The sequence below is a fragment of the Myotis yumanensis genome, unplaced genomic scaffold, assembly GCF_028538775.1.
Source record: "Myotis yumanensis isolate MYYU_CA2020_CCGP unplaced genomic scaffold, mMyoYum1.0.hap1 SCAF_6, whole genome shotgun sequence".
Classification (NCBI taxonomy): Eukaryota; Metazoa; Chordata; class Mammalia; order Chiroptera; family Vespertilionidae; genus Myotis; species Myotis yumanensis.
The window spans coordinates 3,339,176-3,349,445 of record NW_027223757.1 but is presented as its reverse complement, the minus strand read 5'-3'; positions in this window follow the sequence as shown (position 1 = coordinate 3,349,445).

Sequence of the window (10,270 nt, the reverse complement as noted above, 5' to 3'; positions counted from 1 at the left end):
GACCCAAAAGGGTGGGCGAGAGCCAGCAGACACTCCCTGGCAGAGGTGGTTACCTAAACATGGCGCACCCAGGTGCACACGCCCGGGAGAGTGGCGGTGCCCCATGCCCAGCAGGCCCGGAGCACTCAGCTCCCGGGAACGCGGTTGTCGCAAAGGCAAGGCGCTGGGAAACAGAGGCGGAGGGTGGTCTGCAGGCATTGGAATTGCTGAGGTCGGCGATGAGACCGCTTTTGGAAAACCTTTTTGAAATCTCGGTCATTTTCCTTCGAACATTGGTACAAGCAGAGTCACCCTAGAACCAGAGATTTCTCCTCCTTAAGCGGCTGTCTGCTTTATGCTCCAGGCTGACTGTTCTTTCTTAGGAGTGTTTTTCTTAGACACCAACCCCATCTAAGTGCCCAGGGGCCACTCCTGCAGGGAGAGGGGTTTGCAAGAGGCGGCCTGGCAGAGCTGGCTGGGAGGCCTCGGTGTTTTTTTAATGATGAGGCGATGAGGTCAGTGATCGGAAGCCGCTGGCTGTGGGCAGTGGGCCGGGACCGCAGCTGTCAGGCGTGTGCATGTTAATTGGAGCGGCACGTGGGCGGGGACGGGACTCTCGGTGCTCCCTCCTCCTCCTCCTCCTCCTCCTCCTCCTCCTCCTCCTCCTCTGAGGCCGGGAGTGGGGGAGAGGTGCCGGAGGGACAGGTTGCTGGGCACCCCTGCCTGGGGGGCAGACCAGCTTCACCCTCGCCTTAGCCCTGCGTTTTCATCTTAACCGGTTGCTCGGGTCTCCTAATGGTCAGCTCCGTCATCTTAGTGGTTTCCAAAGCGGAAGAGGAGCCAGAACCCAGAGCAGGTCACCAGCACTCTCTCCAAACGGCTGCCTCTCGTGGCCGTGGTGCGGGGCTGGGGACCCAGCGATGACAGCAGCGTCACACCTGGCAGCGCGGACAGGACCCGTGTGGCCTGAGACACACTGATGTGCCCACGCTCGGGCTCGGGCTCCACCGCACACCGTTCCCCGATCGCCCGGGACCTGCTGGGAGTGCATCTCCCCAAAGACGCCCGTGAGAGAGGTCACGGCCCCAGCCGGCCATTGCCCCACCCAAGGCCCACCCTGACCTCTGGCATCTGCACTGGTCTGTCCCCCAGCCCCGCAGGCACCTGGCTCTCTGTCCTTCCCTCCCCTCGGATGCCCCCTCCCCCACCTGGGACAGCCATGGGGGTCTCAGGCCCCATCCAGTGCTGCCCTCTGCCTCCCTCCAGAAAGGCCCACGGGTGTGCTGTATGCCTCGCGTGGGAGACGACACTGACAGCTCCAGCTCTGCCGACCGCTGGCCCATCGGAGTGTCTAACCTGCTTTGCTGCACCAGGTGCCCGGTTAGAGCAAAGATACGAAAAACCCAAAGACCTAACGTGACAACTATCTCTGGTTCCCACGCTGATTTTAGGATTTCTAATCCTATATAATAAAAGCCTAATATGCTAAGTGCTTGGTTGTCCGGCTGGCGTACAACCAATCAAAGCGTAATATGCTAATGATATGCTAAGGCCACTCAACCGCTTGCTATGACGTGCACTGAACACCAGGGTGCAGACACTCTGACCAGTAGGTTAGCTTGCTGCTGGAGTCTGGCTGATCGGGACCTAGCGAGATGGGCTGGACGTGCCCTGGAGCCCTCCTGTGGTCCCTCCCCAGCTGGCCAACCTCCCATATCCCTCCCCGGCCCTGATCGTGCACCGGTGGGTTCCTTGACCTGGCTTGTGCCCTCTCGCAATCTGGAACCCCTCGGGGGACATCGGAGAGCCAGTTTTGGCCCAATCCCACAGGTCAGGCTGAGGGACCCCACTGGTGCACAAATTTGTGCACTGGGTCTCTAGTATAGATATATTAGTACATAATATTTATGCAATAGGCTCATATTATATTTACATGTGGGCATTAATTTTATAATAGAGATATAGTCTATATATATAATAGGTACAGGGTGTCCCCAAAAATGTAGACACACTGTGAACGATTGTAAAGTCAGTGTTTATTTAAAATACATTTCATTTTCAAAATTAAGTGAGTTACCAGCTGTTAAAGTGTGTAGACATTTGTTGGGACATCCTGTATACAGTTTATTTTAGATAATGTTTATAATATTACTTACAAACGTAATCTGAGGACTTTGTTTAAAACACAGGTGCCTGGGTCCTGCCCCAGGGCTCTGATCCCCTGATTGCTGGGTGGGATTGGTGGTCTGCATTACCCCCGATGCTGGTGGCGAGAGGCTCCTGCTTGGAGAACCACAAACCTGGGCTGGCCGGCCTGCTCCCAGCCCTCCCCTCTTCTCATTCCCCTCTCAGTGCTGGACTCAGGGAGACCCCGTGTGATGGTTACTTTTATGTGTCAACGTGGCTGGGCCATGGTGCTCAGATACGTAGTCAAACGTTATTCTGGCTATTTCTGTGAGGGCATTTTGCACTGAGATTAACACTAAACTCGGTGGCCTTTGAGTTAAGGCAGGTTGCCCTCCATCTGTGGGTGAGCCTCGTCCAATCAGGTGAAGGCCTGTGTGGAACGAAAGCCAGGCCTCCCCTGAGCAAGAGAGAGTTCTGCCAGCAGACGGCCCTGGGGCTTTACCTACAACACTGGGCTCTCCTGGGTCTCCAGCCAGCCACCTGCTTTGTAGACTTCGGACTTATCAGCCTACATAAGCTTATGAGCCAATTCTTTCTAAAATCTGTCTCATAAAATCTATCTATCTATCTATCTATCATCTATCTACCTATAATCTATCATCTACCTGCCTATCATCTATCTATCATCTATCATTTATCTATCATCTATCTATTTATCATCTATCATCTATCTATCTACCTATCCTCTATCTATCTACCTACCTGTCACCTATCTATCTTCTATCATCTATCTACCTATAATCTATCATCTATCTTCCTATCACCTATCTATCATCTATCTACCTATCACCTCTCTACCATCTATCTTCCTACCTCTCTGTCTCCTATTGAGGAGATCACACATGGGCTCTGTTTCCCTGGAGAGCCCTGGTGCACACCCCCCATGAGAACTTGAACTCGGCTCCTCACTGCAGAGCGTGTGCCGTCAGCCACAGCAGAGTCTCCAGCGCGCAGGATGAGACGGGCCCCGCACCACGGGAACACCAGGGCCCTTGGAACTGCAGGTGCCCAGTCTGCATCCCCAGAGACTCCGACCAGCAAGGCCTGGCTGGGCCCTGGAACCTGCACGGCCAGAATCCGGGGCTATTTCTTGGTCTGCGACTTTCATTCATTTCAGAAGACGAGTTTCACTAGCGTGGAGTATGCGAAAGGCACAGAAGGACCCGAGAACCACGCCTCTGGCAAGGAGTCTGTTGTTCAAGTGAGAGCTGCCAGTTGGGGGTGTTTTGGAGGAACTGGGACCACACTGAGCCGCCACTGCACTGGGTTGAGTAGTGTCACCCTACAATGCATGCCCGTCCTGGCACTCGGGGTGGGGCCGTATTTGGACGTGGGGCTGCTGCAGATGTAATTACTTAAGAGGAGGTCCTGCAGGAGGAGACTGGGCTCTTAATCCTGGTGTCCTCGCATGTAAACCGGCATCTGTAAGAAAAGTGCACAGAGAGAGAGAAGAGGGCCACGCGACGACGGACGCGGGGACCGGAGTTCCGCTGCTGCAGGCCCAGGAATGGAGGAGTGCTGGCCACGGAGCCTGGGAGGGAGGGGAGGAGCCAGCCCTGCTGGAGCCCGAGCCGCCCCCCTGGAACGGTTCTCAGAACCCAGACCCAGGAGAGAATGGATTCCCCCAGGGCCAGTGCAGTAAGCCGCCCAGTTGGGGGCAGTTTGCTGTGGTGGCCCTGGGTTGCTGGTACTCCTGCTCATGACAAGCAACTAGGAAATTGAACAAGATACATCCGACAACTGCTTGCAGATGGTGGGCAAGTGGTAGCACAGGCTATGATGGGCGGGGGGCGGACAAACAAATGGGTAGCAACAAGTCAGGGCTGAGCTGGGATGTGCTGTGCGCAGTGTCTGGGTCCCTGGACGGCGCTCTCCATGATGGCCGGCGGCTGGCCAGCTCAGCCCCTGCATTTCCAGCTCTGGCCTCCCCAGTGCCGCTCAGGTGAGGCCCTAAGTGAGGCGCTGAGGGGTGTGCGTGGGCCCTGTTCCCTAGGCCCACCTGCAGGGGGAGGTTGGGTCTGTAAGAGCGGTCATTGGCCCTGACTGGTTTGGCACAGTGGATAGAGCGTCGGCCTGAGGACTGAAAGGTTCCAGGTTCGATTCCGGTCAAGGGCATGTACCTTGGTTGCGGGCACATCCCCAGTGGGGGGTGTGCAGGAGGCGGCTGATTTATGTTTCTCTCTCATTGATGTTTCTGACTCTCTATCCCTCTCCCCTCCTTTCTGTAAAAAATCAATAAAAAATATATATTTAAAAGAGCGGTCATTGGGATCGCCCGAGGGATTTTCTCAGCCTGTGGGTGCTGGGGCCCCATCCCAGACCCATCAGTCAGACTTAGGAGAGAGGCATGACCCAGGCACTGATGATTCTTACAGCCTCCCCAGGCGACTCTGTCCTACAGCCAGGGGGGAGGCCCGTTGATCTCTATCTGGCTTTTCAAACCAGCCTCTGAGCCTGTGTGAGCAGCCCTGCTCCTTGTAGAACCACGGGAACAGACTTCTTACCTCAGCAGGCCTCTCCCAGCACTCCTCCACGACAGTGTGACTCCCATGCATCTGCCGAGCTGGGGGCGTTTGGTTTCATGGCTACTGCCACGCTGGTCCTCCCACACCCGCTGGGCACTTCTCCCGAGACAGCCACCGCCTCTTCCTGCTGCTCCCCTGGTGATTTCCTGCAGTGGCTCTGGCCCTCCCGCCACCGCATGCAATCAGGTGTATTCGCTGCCAGGGCTGCATAACCCAGTCCCACTAACCAAGTGGCTTCAAACAACAGACTTTTATGCTCTCCCAGTGCTGGAGGCCAGAAGCCCGAATCCAGCTGTTGGCAGGGCCCTGCCCCCCCTGAAGGCTCCGGGAGGACCCTCCCTGCCTCTTCGCAGCTTCTGCAGGTGGCCGGTATCCTTGGCTGGTGGATGCGTCACTCACTGCTGCCTCCGTTGTCACACGGCTTCTCCCTGTGTCTCTTCACATCGCCGCCCCCCGCCCCCCCGCCCCCTGTGCATGTCTGTCTTTGTGTCTTTTCTACTCTTCTCAGGAGGATGCCACTTGCATTGAATGAAGAGTCAACCTTGCTCTGGTATGACCTCCTCTTAATTTATATCTGAACCACAGCTTCGAAGGTCCCATTGCCAAAGAAGGCCACATTCCCAGGCACCTGGGTGAGGACCGCAGCGGGTCTTTCTGAGGGACACACAGCAGGGTCACCGCACACATGCTGACTGCACGTGGCCAGGGGCTCCGTTCTCTTTGCTTGGAGTGAACACATCGCCTTTTCTCTTGATCATCTTCTGTAGCAGATCATTTTCTGTTATCTACCCAAGCAGAGATATAGATCTAGGACACCCTCTCTAGTCTGTGTGGTCCACCCTCAGGCAGCATCCACAGTACTTGGGAGCTGGTCAGCAATGCAGACTCTCCGGTTTCACCCTAAGCCTGCTGACTGGGGTGTGTGCAGTTTTACGAGGTCTCCGGGGAATGGATATACACTTCAGATTCTGAAAAGCAGTGTTCTTAATGGCAAAGATTTACCTTCGATACTGGTGAGTGATCCTGGTTGCTGTGAACACATAATGTCCTTTGTTTAAATAGAAAAATTCAACATTCTTCTTCTTTTTTTCTTTAATCCTCACCTGAGGATATTTTTCCATTGATTTTTAGAGAGAGTGGAAGAGAGAGGGAAAGACAGAGAGAAATATCAATGTGAGAGAAACACATTGATTGGTTGCCTCCTGCATGAGTCCGACCAGGGCCCGAGTGGGGGAGGAGCCTGCAATGAGGTACATGCCCTTGACCAGAATCAGACCCGGGACTCTTCAGTCCCCAGGACAATGCTCTACCCACTGAGCCAAACCAGCTAGGGCACCATTCAACATTCTTCCTTAAATATCCTTTAATTATAGTTTGAAATTATAATTTGAACTAAAAACGTTCTGAAGTAAGGATTTCAAATCTTCTGTTTAACCAAAACTACTTGAATCAAATTGGAATGATCAAGTAAGCCCTTGTAAGAAATCTCTGCATTGGCATTCTCTCCAGCCTATCCCACCGCGTCTGGAGGAAGTCGGGGGGAGAGGATGACTAATCTGGAAAGATTTTTCAAAGGTTTTTTTTGTTGCCAATTTGGGGGAGAGCCACAAAATAGTTGTTTTCAAATGACAAGTAGACTTATTCTATGTAGCCCTAGATAGAACGTTGGGTAGATGTCTTAGGGAGGTGGGTTTGGAATGATAAATATTAACTTCCTAAGAATAAGGGTTGTCAAAACATGGAATAGTGCTCTATGAAACAGGAATTCAAGCCTCGGGCACTTTTGCGGTGGATGCAGATGAAAAACCAGCTCTGAGAAGATGGGTAGATTAGGTAGCGTCACAGGATGCTCCCGACTCAAGGAGGCCCTGGTAGCAAAACTGAAAACGCATGCCTCAGCAGGCTGGCCTTCCAGCCCTTCAGGGCTTATTTCAGGCCTTCGGTTATGAATCCTTCGGCTCCAACTATTTCTGATGTCTATCAGAGTCATCTCTCAGTAAAAAGCAGTGTTTTAGCCTCCATTTCAATATTCACCCACCACCATTCTCTTACTTCAAAGAATAGTGCACGAACTTTTTATTTGTTGGTGTGTAGGTGCCGAGGAGTCACTGAGATTCTCCACTGTGAGTATAGGGACCTCGGTTAATTCTGTTCTTCCTGATATTTTGGGGAACTTAAAGCTTCACATACATTGCTTTCACCCCTCATCCTGAATGTCTGCTTTTTATATAGCTTTTCTTTCTTATTTGTGTTCACCTTGGTTGTCTGACTCTTTAGAACACCTATTGAACATAAAAAAAATCTACCTCATCACGCTTCTTAGTCTACTTGTATCTCAGTAATTTTTTATCTTAGACTTAGTTTCCCAATTAGATGCATCCATCTATCTATCTATCTATCTATCTATCTATCTATCTATCTGTATTTTCAAATATTCATTCAATTCATTTTTCAACAGGTATGTAAGTGAACATGTACTACATACAGGGTGTTATTCTAGGTGCTAAAGATGATGTGATAGCAAGAAATACTGCCTGCTCTTCAGAAGGTCACAGAGCAAGAAATACACATGTAATCAACCAAATATCTAGATGCAGATAGGTTGGTGGATGGTGCTAAAGTAAGGGTTTGCCCAAGGCATTAGGGGATGCTAAGGAGAGCACCTTTTGTCAGGTTAGGGCAGGTGGTGGGGCTCAGAGAGGTCTTCCCAGCGTGGGGAGAGGGGCTCCCTGAACTGCTGGGGCTCCTGGCAGGGCTAGTGTGTGTAAGAAGGAAACACGTTCACATCTTGAAATCCGAAATATTGAAATCTGAAATGAAATGGCACACATTAGGAAGAGAATGCACATAACAAGACAAAAAAAGGCTGATGCAGTACGCAGAGTTAACTTGAAGCAAAAGTTCCCTGGATTTAAGTGGAATGAATATGTAGGACTAGTTAACAAGGCTTCTCCTAGTACATGCGATGCCTTACATATGGGTTAAACATAAATTTGTTTGGTTCCTACCGGAATAGACAATACCCGCAAGTGGAAATTAAAACCATAAGTCTCTGTCTCCCAGATGCTGGTCTATATATCACGTGTCCCAGATTTACAAGCGTGGAGAGCGGGGGACAGGCCCCAGGCTCCCTGTGGCCTCAGGAGTTATTTGTGAACCATGACATCCAAAACATGAAAACGCTTCAGCATGAGTTAGCGAGGATGAAACTAAATGATTCAGTCATGCAACTATTTGTAAAGAAAAAGTGAAATTCAGTAAGTATTAATGTATTACAATTTTCTTTTGAATGATTTGTACGACCAAATCGTTTGACTTTATTCTGACCAATTATGTCAAATGGCATTTCCCTCTCCAACGCCTTTCCGGTCTGATATGCTGTATATCTACTTGTTTTCTCTTTTACTTAAGTAGGATGTTAGCTCAACTAGGAAAGGACTTAGTCTGCTTTGCTCACTACTGTATCACTAGCACCTACTACAGTTCCTGGCACACACACAAATCTAATAAATATTTGTGGAATGAATGTTGTTGAATAAATAAAATGAAAGTCAATTCTGAAATTCAGCACTATCACGCCATATACATAATACAGAGTACAGACTATTGTGGCAAAGAAAATAGATTGAAGACGTTCTTAAACTACAGAGAAGTTTCTGTAATGTACCCTGATAATGCAATATAGGTAGTTTCACAATTAACCTTTAAATATAATCATAGTTAAGGTTTTCCATCTTGGCCAATTTTCTTACCAACATTTGTTCAAAACATATATTTTACATATTCAAGCCTAATCAAATGAGGTTATAAAACCAGCACGTTTGAATGAATAGAAATGCACTTTTTTCTTTTTAAATATTATATTATTGTTTATAGTATTACAGATATCTCCCATTCCCCCCATCCCCCTCCTCCCAGCCCCTACCCACCCCCCAGGTCTTCCCTACCCTATTGCCAGTGTCCATGGGCTATGCACCTTTTATATAATAAAAGGCCAGCCACCATAAGCGTAACGACTGGAATGACCAGTGACCAGAACCACCACAGCCCCTTGCCGGGCTGGCCCCACCCCCAAGCAAGCAGTAGGGGTGATCAGGTAGGCAGGCAAGTGGTTAGGGGTGATCAGGTAGGCAGATGGCCTCTCACAGGGCTGCCCCCACCCTCAGCAAGCAGTTAGGGGCGATCAGGTAGGCAGATGGCTCCCCAGCAAAGAAAGAGGCCCAGGCCACCAGTGGCAACTCTGTGGCAGGTGTGTGGCCGGCCAGCAATCGCCCCACAGAGGGAGGCCCAGGCCAGCCAAGCTATTGCACCCCACGCCTGTCGCCTGCAGAGGGAGGTCACCGGTGGCAGGGGCGGGGTGGGGGGGGGGGGGTGGTCAGCGCTGCACAGATGGAAAGCAGTGGCAGCAGTGGGGGTGGGGCCAGCTCCTGATCTCCGGCCAGGCCTAGGGACCCTACCCGAGGGGTCCCAGATTGTGGTGAGAGGGTGCAGGCCCGGCTGAGGGACATGCCCCCACCCAGTGCACCAGGCCTCCAGTAAGTATATAAGTTCTTTGGTTTATTGCTTCTCATTAAGAAATGCACTTTATTTTATTTTTTTCAATATATTTGTGTTGATTTCAGAGAGGAAGGGAGAGGGAGAGAGAGATAGAAACATCACTGATGAGAGAATCATTGATGGGCTGCCTCCTGCACACCCCCCACTGGGGATCGAGCTGGGAACCTGGGCTTGTGCCCTTGAGTGGAATCCAACCTAGGACTCTTCAGTCCAAAGGCCGACACTCCATCCACCGAGCCAAACCAGCTAGGGCAAGAAATGCACTTAATTTCAAATGCTGCTCTTTTTGAATCAACCCTGGACTCCACCCTATGGACAATTTAATAAACATTTGCATCTTAAAAGTGTGAACTTCCAGTGCTAATTAGACGCGATGCAGTGCGAGTCTCAGCAGTGTGTTTAGCGCTGCCATCATCTTTGGAAGTGAGTCCTCCCTTCAGTCCTGCGAGCTCCCGGAGGGCCGGGCCACCTGGGCCGGGGTGAGGTCAGTGCCCCTCTCAGCCCTGTTGGAAGAGGCCGCTCTAATGTTCTGTTTCCAGAACCTTTGCTTTAACGGGGTCAAAACCCAGAGTTTCCCGTGGATGTTTAAAAATTGCGCTTCCAGGAAGATAGTGAACCCGCAGCCCCAGGACTCCCGGTGCCCCAGGGCCTCCTCGCGGGCACATGACCAGGGAGCGCCCCTGTCCGTCTAACCCAGTTTCTGAGGATGGCATCACCCCGGGGATCCGCTCGCTGAAGTTACTAATCGCCGCCCCGCCGCGCCCCACCGAGAGCCCTCCGTGCCCGCCCCACGCCAAGGGGACCCTCCGTGCCCGCCCCACGCCAACGGGGCCTCCGTGCCCGCCCCACGCCAACGGGGCCTCCGTGCCCGCCCCACGCCAAGGGGACCCTCCGTGCACGCCCCACGCCAACGGGGCCTCCGTGCCCGCCCCACGCCAAGGGGACCCTCCGTGCCCGCCCCACGCCAAGGGGACCCTCCGTGCACGCCCCACGCCAAGGGGACCCTCCGTGCCCGCCCCACG